This window comes from Ammospiza caudacuta, chromosome 2, assembly GCF_027887145.1.
Source record: "Ammospiza caudacuta isolate bAmmCau1 chromosome 2, bAmmCau1.pri, whole genome shotgun sequence".
In the NCBI taxonomy this organism is placed as follows: Eukaryota; Metazoa; Chordata; class Aves; order Passeriformes; family Passerellidae; genus Ammospiza; species Ammospiza caudacuta.
Window position 1 is genome coordinate 74,455,216 of NC_080594.1, and position 8,669 is coordinate 74,463,884.

At 34.0% G+C, this 8,669-nt stretch overlaps 1 long non-coding RNA gene across 1 annotated transcript; it reads right to left on the reverse strand.

Moving 5' to 3' along the window:
• Nucleotides 1–1,385: 1,385 nt before the first annotated feature.
• Nucleotides 1,386–7,336, reverse strand: LOC131554953 (uncharacterized). Its single transcript, XR_009274484.1, has 3 exons — nucleotides 7,260–7,336; nucleotides 5,484–5,520; nucleotides 1,386–1,626 (listed from the first exon to the last, which is right to left on the reverse strand). It is a non-coding gene; the product is annotated as an uncharacterized LOC131554953 (long non-coding RNA).
• Nucleotides 7,337–8,669: the final 1,333 nt, after the last annotated feature.

Below are 8,669 nucleotides of genomic sequence, written 5' to 3' on the forward strand. Positions count from 1 at the left end.
GGTTTGTACACATTATAAGAAAAAAAAACTTCTAGGTTGTTACTAAGAAACTGCTTAGGCAAAATTCTAAGAGGTGACTTCGGCAAATTTTAATGAGCTTTAAAAACAGAAACTTCAAGTAATCTGCAAGAAAGATTAATTTAATGAAACATAACTTTTTCTTACTTTAAAACAAATTTTTTATTGCAAGACCACTAATATCAGAAGATCACAACTCTTTAGAGAAAAATTGTAACACTTTATATACTAGAATTTTTAATGAATGATTTAGTCAGATTTTATTTCATCAAAATGCAACTAAATATATATCTGTATATGTATAGAAAAATAATTATTACTTTGTCATAATAAAAGTCTCATGAAAAATAAGAAGCATTCTTCAAAAATTCTATCTTTTTTTAACTTCTGGTCTTGTCAAGGGATACTTAACACAGGATAGACGTGAAGAATTTTATGTCATCATATGAGTAATTTTCCATCACGTTAGATAAACCTCTTAGACCAAAGACTCACTATAAAATAAATGTGAATTTATCCTGAGGACCCTGAGTCCTAATATAGTAGCCTAACTCTGACCTTTCACACTGATTTGCGAGAGTCTTGAGATTCTTATTTTGCTGCAAAGATGATTAAATGAGTCACCTTTGAATTAACATGTTAAGTTATATGATACAAGCTCATATGGACACCCACAGAGGAGTTCAGAGAGACAATGCCAGGAGTGGGCGCCAAATAAAGTTCTGCCAGGGCTCAGATTCATCGCTGTGGGAGCCCCAGACAGACCACTCCGTGAGCCTCTAAGGGTGAGAGCAGAGTGGGGTTTGCCTGTGGGAACCAGGAGAGGCTCATGTGGGTGCCCAGAGGGTCTGCCTGGTACCCACATACCTGGCATGGGGGTGTGCACTGTGTACCTGGTGTATAAATTTTAATGATGCGCCTCTGCAGGGCAAGGAGAGGGACTCAGTGATGCTTGTGGGCACCTCCCAGCTCAGCATACTCTGTGCTTCTGTGGTATATGTGCTCTGTGTGCTTGTGCCAGTCTTCCTGCTGGTTGATCCTGGTTAAACCTGGAGCTATGGCAGCCTCACCTTGACCAGAGTGCGCTTTCCTCTAGCAATATCTCTATTTTCCTCTAAAAACATCCATCTGATAAATCAATAAGATAACTTCTAACATCCAGGCAATACCTTATGTGTGATGTATCATTGCAAAACTTCCTTTTAATAGTTTCTGTGTATCTGAGGAATGACAAATTTGTTTAGACAAATGACAGAATTTAAGATTGCTTTACTATAATTGAAAATAACAATTTACTGAGAAGACAATCAAAAGTAAGTTATGAACAGATAAATAAATTACAGTCTGATATGAAGAATTTTATACAATTCCTACTCACTAGTTTTCTTCCTCTTGGACTTGTACTCCATGACTTTTTTTTTTGAGTTTTAGGTTCAAATGCATTTCTTACTTCAAAGCAAGATTCAATCAGTCCAGCAGTGTTGCTTAAGCTTTCATGTCCACACCAAGTGAAACTGCAACCAGCTATTTGATAAAATTCCATAATAGACCCATTTTGTTTCTCAAAAGGTTTCTGTGCATTTGGAAGTCTGCTGAAGGGTTTCAAGCCTGTGAAAAAATCACAAGCCTCAGAAAATGAGCCAAGTTATACTTTTCCTAGCTAACAGCACCAAGTGCTAAAACATGGTTAATGACTAAACTATTGAAAAATAATCCAAACCAAAAGAATATGAAGAGGTTGGCACTGCAAATGAATCAATGAGTGAATTTTTTTTTTCCTTTCTGTAGGAGCTGTTTGCTACCTGATTGTACAAGCAACTTTTGAAACTGATATTACTTTCTTCCACCAGACTAAGTTTGTTTTGATGGAAAAATCTGATTTCTACCTTTTCTTAACACTTCATCATCCCACCAATGCATACTTGTTCCAGTATTCTTAAGTGCAAAATTGCTTTTCGGCCAATATAATTTTTTTTTATATTGCCTTTTTAGAAGGATTATTTCTGAGTGTGCCAAGTTCAGTTATTACAATATAATGCCAGTAATGATTTTTCCATATTATTTGTTTTATGCCAAAAAATGTCAGATTTCTGTTGCCTTTGCTGTGGGTTTTTTCCATTTATTTGGTTCCCTTTTTAATTCTGTGTGACATTCTATAATGCAGAAATACTAAAATATCTACCTTCTCTTAGCTCTCATTTTCTTTAGGAATACACAACAATATATGCATATTCATACTTGAAGGAAATGCTTCTGGAAATGTTTGCCAATAATGTTTTCAAAGGATCAGACATAAAGACCATAAATGTATTGTCAGAGCAGCTTCACAGCGTAACTCACTGTGTCTCTGACAGTCCATTTCTATGCATTTCCTGAGTAGCAAATTATGACTGTCCTTGAAGAGATTTCTGACAATGCAGTTTTTTGTGAAAATAAGAAATGGTTAGGAAGAATAGAAAATAGTAAAGACCAAATTAATTTTCATCCATGACCTCAAAAGTAGTTAAATTAATTAATTTACTGAATTAATTTAATTAATTAATTTACTGAAGCATCACGGGTATTCTCAGAATTTTGCCACATAAACATGGAACTTACTGGCTTAAAGTGGAAAAAAAAAGCTGATCTGAAATCAGGGCATTGAAAGCTGGCAGAAGTGTCATAAAAGCCCAATATCTGTTCTAATTAACACCCTGGAAGAGTTATTTAGATGTTGCGTAGCTTTTAAAAATCTACCCATGTAGCATTTGACATCTCTTGGACAATTTTGCAGAAATCTATTAATAAAATAGGTTTTGACAGATCAAATAAAGAATTTGATACTTCATATAATGCTCATATCAAAAACTCCATAAACACTTGATCCTCACTAATTCAAATGGATTTATCAAGTAAGGCCTAAAGTCTGAACTATCTCATGTTGTTGAGGTTCGTATTTCTCTGATCTGCAGCCTGCAATATCATCCACAGTCCCTCCTGTCTTAGCTCTAGCATAGCTTTAGCCCCTTCTTGCTGTAGTTTCTTAGAGAAATACTTTGAGCGTTGCCATTGTTGAGACCAAAATTGTGGTTGGTATAGTAAAATAGTAACATAAAATGTTAATATTGAGGATTTCAAAATACTCTTTAGACTTACATCTGAAAACTCCTTTATATTTAATTATGTCACGCTGATTAAGAGAATAAAGTTATAATCAAGGTAATTGTCTTCTACTACTTTTGGTCTTGAATACTTTTATTTTAAACCCAAACCAGGGCTTAAGTAAACCCATGGTTTAAAGCTGGTCTAGTGCTTGGAACTTGTCTTTATTTTTTTTCCTTTATTATCAGGTAAGCTATTTTTTCTTTATTGCTTTTTCATTTGTGCTTTTGTCTGTTTCATATCTCACTGTCATTAACAAATCCTTTTACTACATTTATTTCTTCATTACAGCACTTTTTTTTTTTTTTAATACAACACTCCATAATATGCTAAACACATTGATGGATAGTGTTCTTTATCTCTGATTAGTTTATATTATGCAATCACAGCAGTTATTGAAGCTGAAGTGCAAATGAATGGTGATATTCTGTAAAAACCAAATAAATAATAAACAGAAGGTCAAAACTTTAGTTGAGGACACATATGCAACTTACATTTTTTCAGAACAGTGAGAGTAAAATTCCTTTCCAAAATTCTTTATATACTTTCTAGCAATTGGAAAGAGATCCATTAATTAATTTTGGCATAAAGATTAAAAGAAAAAAAAGGACAAAGCTTAGCTTGTTGTATCTCAATAGATATCCTTATCTTTTGAAAATCATGCAACATTGTAATTTTTCAGTACTATTTTTAGTCACTGCAGAAAAAAATATTTGAATCTTAATATGTAAAAGAATCTTCCCATATTGTTACTTGTATGGTCACTGTATATCACTGTTTCTGATTTTCTGAATACAAAGAGAGAAAAGTAAGTTTGTAAATTTATTCTAGGCCTAATCAAAAATCAGAAAACTTTGAAAATTATGAAGTCTTTTAAAATGGATCTTTTGGTCTTATGATTGAAATTACAAAAAATTGTTAATCACAGTCCCCAAAACCTTCTAAGAACCAGATAGATTAGTGAGACAAACAGCAGGATTCATTGAATAAATTATGGGTATATTAAGCAAGGTAGCATCAGTAATCACACTTATTCAAGTTTGCCACCTGCCTAGTGATTAGCTTCCTATGAGCCTCATCATCATAATGTTTTAATACGGGGTCTGGATGAAAGTGAAGTTGTGGCTTCACAGCTTTTTATGGGAAATTATTTCCTACTGATTTTGTGTAGCATGGAAGAAATGACACGGGTATAACAATATTATTAAGCTTTTTCAATTGCAGTTGTCCTATGGGTTATTCCACTGGGGTGAAGCTTCAGTTTAACCTCTGTCTTCCATAAAATAATCTGATCTAGTATACAGTGGATACATAGACCCCCAGACTGGGAGAATTGCTTCTCATTCTTGGTGTCCTTAAATAATGTCTCTGGATAAGTTATTTTCCCAAACCAGAAATAAAATTGTTCACAGCCGGTGAATTTGATGAAATTGTAATTAGCTCACTGTTTTCGAAACTGAGTATTTTAATGAACCCCTTGTCTCTTAGCAACTTCAGATAAAATTCAGCTGCCATGTGAAGTTGCTCAAAATCCATATGCACCCATTTATCTCAACCAAGTTCTAATGTTAAGATCCCTGCACTTCCCCATAGAAAACACTCTACCCCACAAGAAGCCCACAGACCCATAACAAGACTCACGGACTTAATAGCTAAAATTTCTTTCTTCCTGCAGATCTCTACAGGCTCACAGGGCCATAATATACGCCATAATGTATTCCCACCAGGCCTGCAAAAATTCGCTTGTCATAATACACCAAGGATACAAGTCAACCAAAGCAGGTTTGTATTTCATCTTACGTTTTGACCTCTGAAGTTATACTTAGGGAAAAAGAAAAATTGAAATGCAAGGCATTTTTTTTTTTTGGAACCCATTTGTGGTTTAATATTATAATGAGATAAACAGGCCTAGCCCAAAAGATTTGATCTACAGAGAGCAACCTTCCATGTGAACTAAAAGACTCTTTCCACCATTTAAAAGGATTAACAAAGATCAGGACAGTTTCAAAGGGTGGCAGAGGGATAGTGCAGACTTCAAAGAGACAGCAAAACTCTTACTTTGCAGGAGTAATAGAAAAACAAAGCAACACCAGTCACTATCACAATTCAAACCAGTACAATATTCCTGGAAACTAAGAAGCATACATAGCTTTATATGACTTTGGATTTCAAAAATCCCATTTTATGGATTAAAAAAAAAAAAAAAAAATCAAACAATCTCTAGATTTTTAATATGATTTTTTTCCCCCATGTAGTAATTGCAAGTTTAAAAAGCAAAAGTAATTTTTGGAGAAGAAGACTATACATGGGAAATGCAGACTTACTTTGTTGCAGCAGATCTCAGTGGTCCATCGCTGACTCCTTGAAATAAGCAGTGAAAAAGAAAATAGTTTCTGATGTTATGTCATCTGTATTAAAATATGAAACAGTTGACTTTAATTTACTCTTTGAGAACCTGAGAGACACAAGATTTGACTGGTCTCATTAGATTCTTGGATTTTTTTAATAGTTCAGGTCCACGGATTTTTTAGGGTTAGCAATTACTTTACAATCTATAGGCAATTTTTAATGTTTTTTTGTTACACACACATTTGTCCTACCAAAACATGCTATGGGGCTTATTGTTGCCTATTACTTTAGCAGATGTTGCAATGAACAGTACTGAAATTCATACAGCAGGTTTTCCACATATGATCCCTTTTCTTTCATATGTTACAAAAACACACTATTTGAGGAAAATTATAGATACCATCACTGTGTTTTGAAAGAGTTATACTATATGCTTTAGTTTTTTTACGAGATCATTAGGGCTTTTTCACAGGTATATAATGATGAAACTTACTATAATGAATATGTGTGGTAAGTAATTAAGAAATGTGAAGGTTTAAATTTTAACCTGTGAAAATAGAGAAAGGAAAAATCTTTATGCAAAAAAAAAAAATAGTGTTTAGAGGATATGACAGAGTAAATTTGGGATGTTGTAAGAGAATACACAAATCTTTCTTACTTCTTTATTAATATATTGCATCATATGTCCTGACATTTCTGGAAAACTGGGACCTTCCCCTTGGGACTTCACAACAGGTGTTGCAGAAATTTTTAACAAGGCTCCTTGACCCCCTGCCACAGCGCATTTGTGGCGCTCTGATCCCCCACAGATGCAACACTTTCCTCCTCTCCTGGTTCACAGAGCATCCCTGCTTGCAGGCAGCATTTTCCTCAAGAGAGGAGGAAGGGAGTGAGAGAAAAGGATGAAGGAGGAAGCACAGTTTTGGTCCCAGTTCTAAACTAGAATGTTCAAATCCAAGGATCAGATTGGCAATCAATAGCAAGGGAGGGGAGCAAGGGAGCTGAGAAGGGCTATGAATCTAATGCACAGCTAGATGATAACTAAATAACAACAAAAAGGTCAACAACAGTGCCTAAAATTTTTGATAGTGTTTGAAATAGTGTACACCTAGAATCACAATAATTCTAGTATATCAACATATATACATCACATATGTGATGGTAATTCCTCATCATTTTTAGAAGAGATTGCTTTTGGCTTGATTAGGTGTGTTTGTTTCCAATTGTTGCCCATCTCAGAAATAGAGGAGCTGAGGTTCCATTACCCAATTACAATGAACACAAAGAATGAGCAAGCAAAGGATATAGGTAACTGCAAGCTATCAGAGGTTTCCCCTTTCTCCAAAATATGCTCCAAAATAGATATTACCCTCTCACGTTCTTTTTTCATCATCCATTTACTCTGTGGAGTTATTTATAACTTATTGCCTACTAATACATTTATTATCTGCTGCTTCCTGACATGTATGGGATGATGTGTCACATCTTTTAACATAACAGAAATCATTATTTCTTCAAGAGGAGAGATTTACCCATTCTTGTGTTAATACAGATGCCTTAATGAGCCTACCACTATACTTACTATGATATAAAATAGCAAAAAAAAAAAAATCTTAATACATCCTTCAGTCCATTTACATAGGCTTTTTAATTTTCTTTTCCCTGAGAATTCATAACAGACATTAACTGATTGAAAATTAAAGGATAAATATTTTGTTCTCTATTGTCATCCTGTTGCAAACCTTCCACACCTTCTCCAAGATTGGTCATAGGCAGCTACCCACAGCACAGACTCCTTCTTTATCACAGCACAAACAAAAAAACAAACACCAGCTCTCATCTGAACCACCTAACCCACTCTTTTGTAGCACTCATCCTTATTGGACACAGCTGTGGCCTGTTAAGGGCAGGGCTGTTCCTAATCTTTGGGGATTAGTGCAGCTGCAACTCCTCAGGGGTGAGACTGCCTTCTGCACTACCTTTATTCTCTTACATTCCATCTCTGCAGAATTCTCAACAAACAAAATCTCACCATTAAAATAAGGATATGAATCAGGACACAAAGTGGATTGACTTTTGTGAGTTTGAAGCATTTTCCAGGTATCAGATGTGCTGTATATTTCATTGCTCTTTAGAAAAGTATATTTTCATATGTACAGCTTTACAATTCAGTCTGAAAATGTATTGCCATTCTCCAAGAGGCAGAATATGTCATAGTAATATAAGATATGATTATTACTAGTATGTAATAAAAATTGATTAATAGTACAAGATCTTAAGAATGTAGTTTTGACTTTTTAAAATAATATTATAAGTAAATTTTTTTTTAATATTTGAATATTTACTCAGATAAATAAAAACTTAGGTCAAAGAAATGTCATTAAAAAATTCTGCCTCTTTCTTCTGTGATCTCAGTTCAACCTGTAGCAAAATAAATTAAAACTGCCACAGCCACTACTTAGAACTTGTTACATTTTCAAAGAAATTGATACATAGAATAATGATAACATAAGGATCCTTGTTTGAAATTAGAATGCTCAAAATGAAATATATTGAACATTTATTTAATTATTTTAGATGGAAATTTATTGATCTGACAGTGACCAATGTCATTATGGGTATGGACAAGTGATGAAAAATGGATTATATAGTTTTATCAATGATTCTTCGACTATATCTACAAAATAATGATTGAGAGGAGAAGCGTGCTATGAATTTGCTACACTATAAAAACAGTGGCAAAGTTTATTATAGCCCATAGATTATCCATTGGGGGAGAATTATGTATTACTGTTTCCTCCATAAGTAACAGATTAATCAAACTTCAAAAGGTCTTGGCATGTGGGAGGCAGTGAGACTCTCGTGTTTTGAAGCAGTGTGAGAGGATCATAAAACTCAGTATTTAAAAAGGTTGGTTTTCTTGCTGCTTTTATAATTACTATATCCACATTACTAGCATATCATATGGAAAAATATGTCCAAAGTATTTATCTGGATAAAATCCATCAAAGTTGTAAGACTGTTTTACGGTACTGACTAAATTCTAATGCAAGTTTATTGAAACATATGTTGATAAAACTGAATAAGATTGATCAGGCATGCATTTCTCTGTCTTATCAGAGTAAATACCTGCCCTATGGTTTGATTGTAAATTGATTATT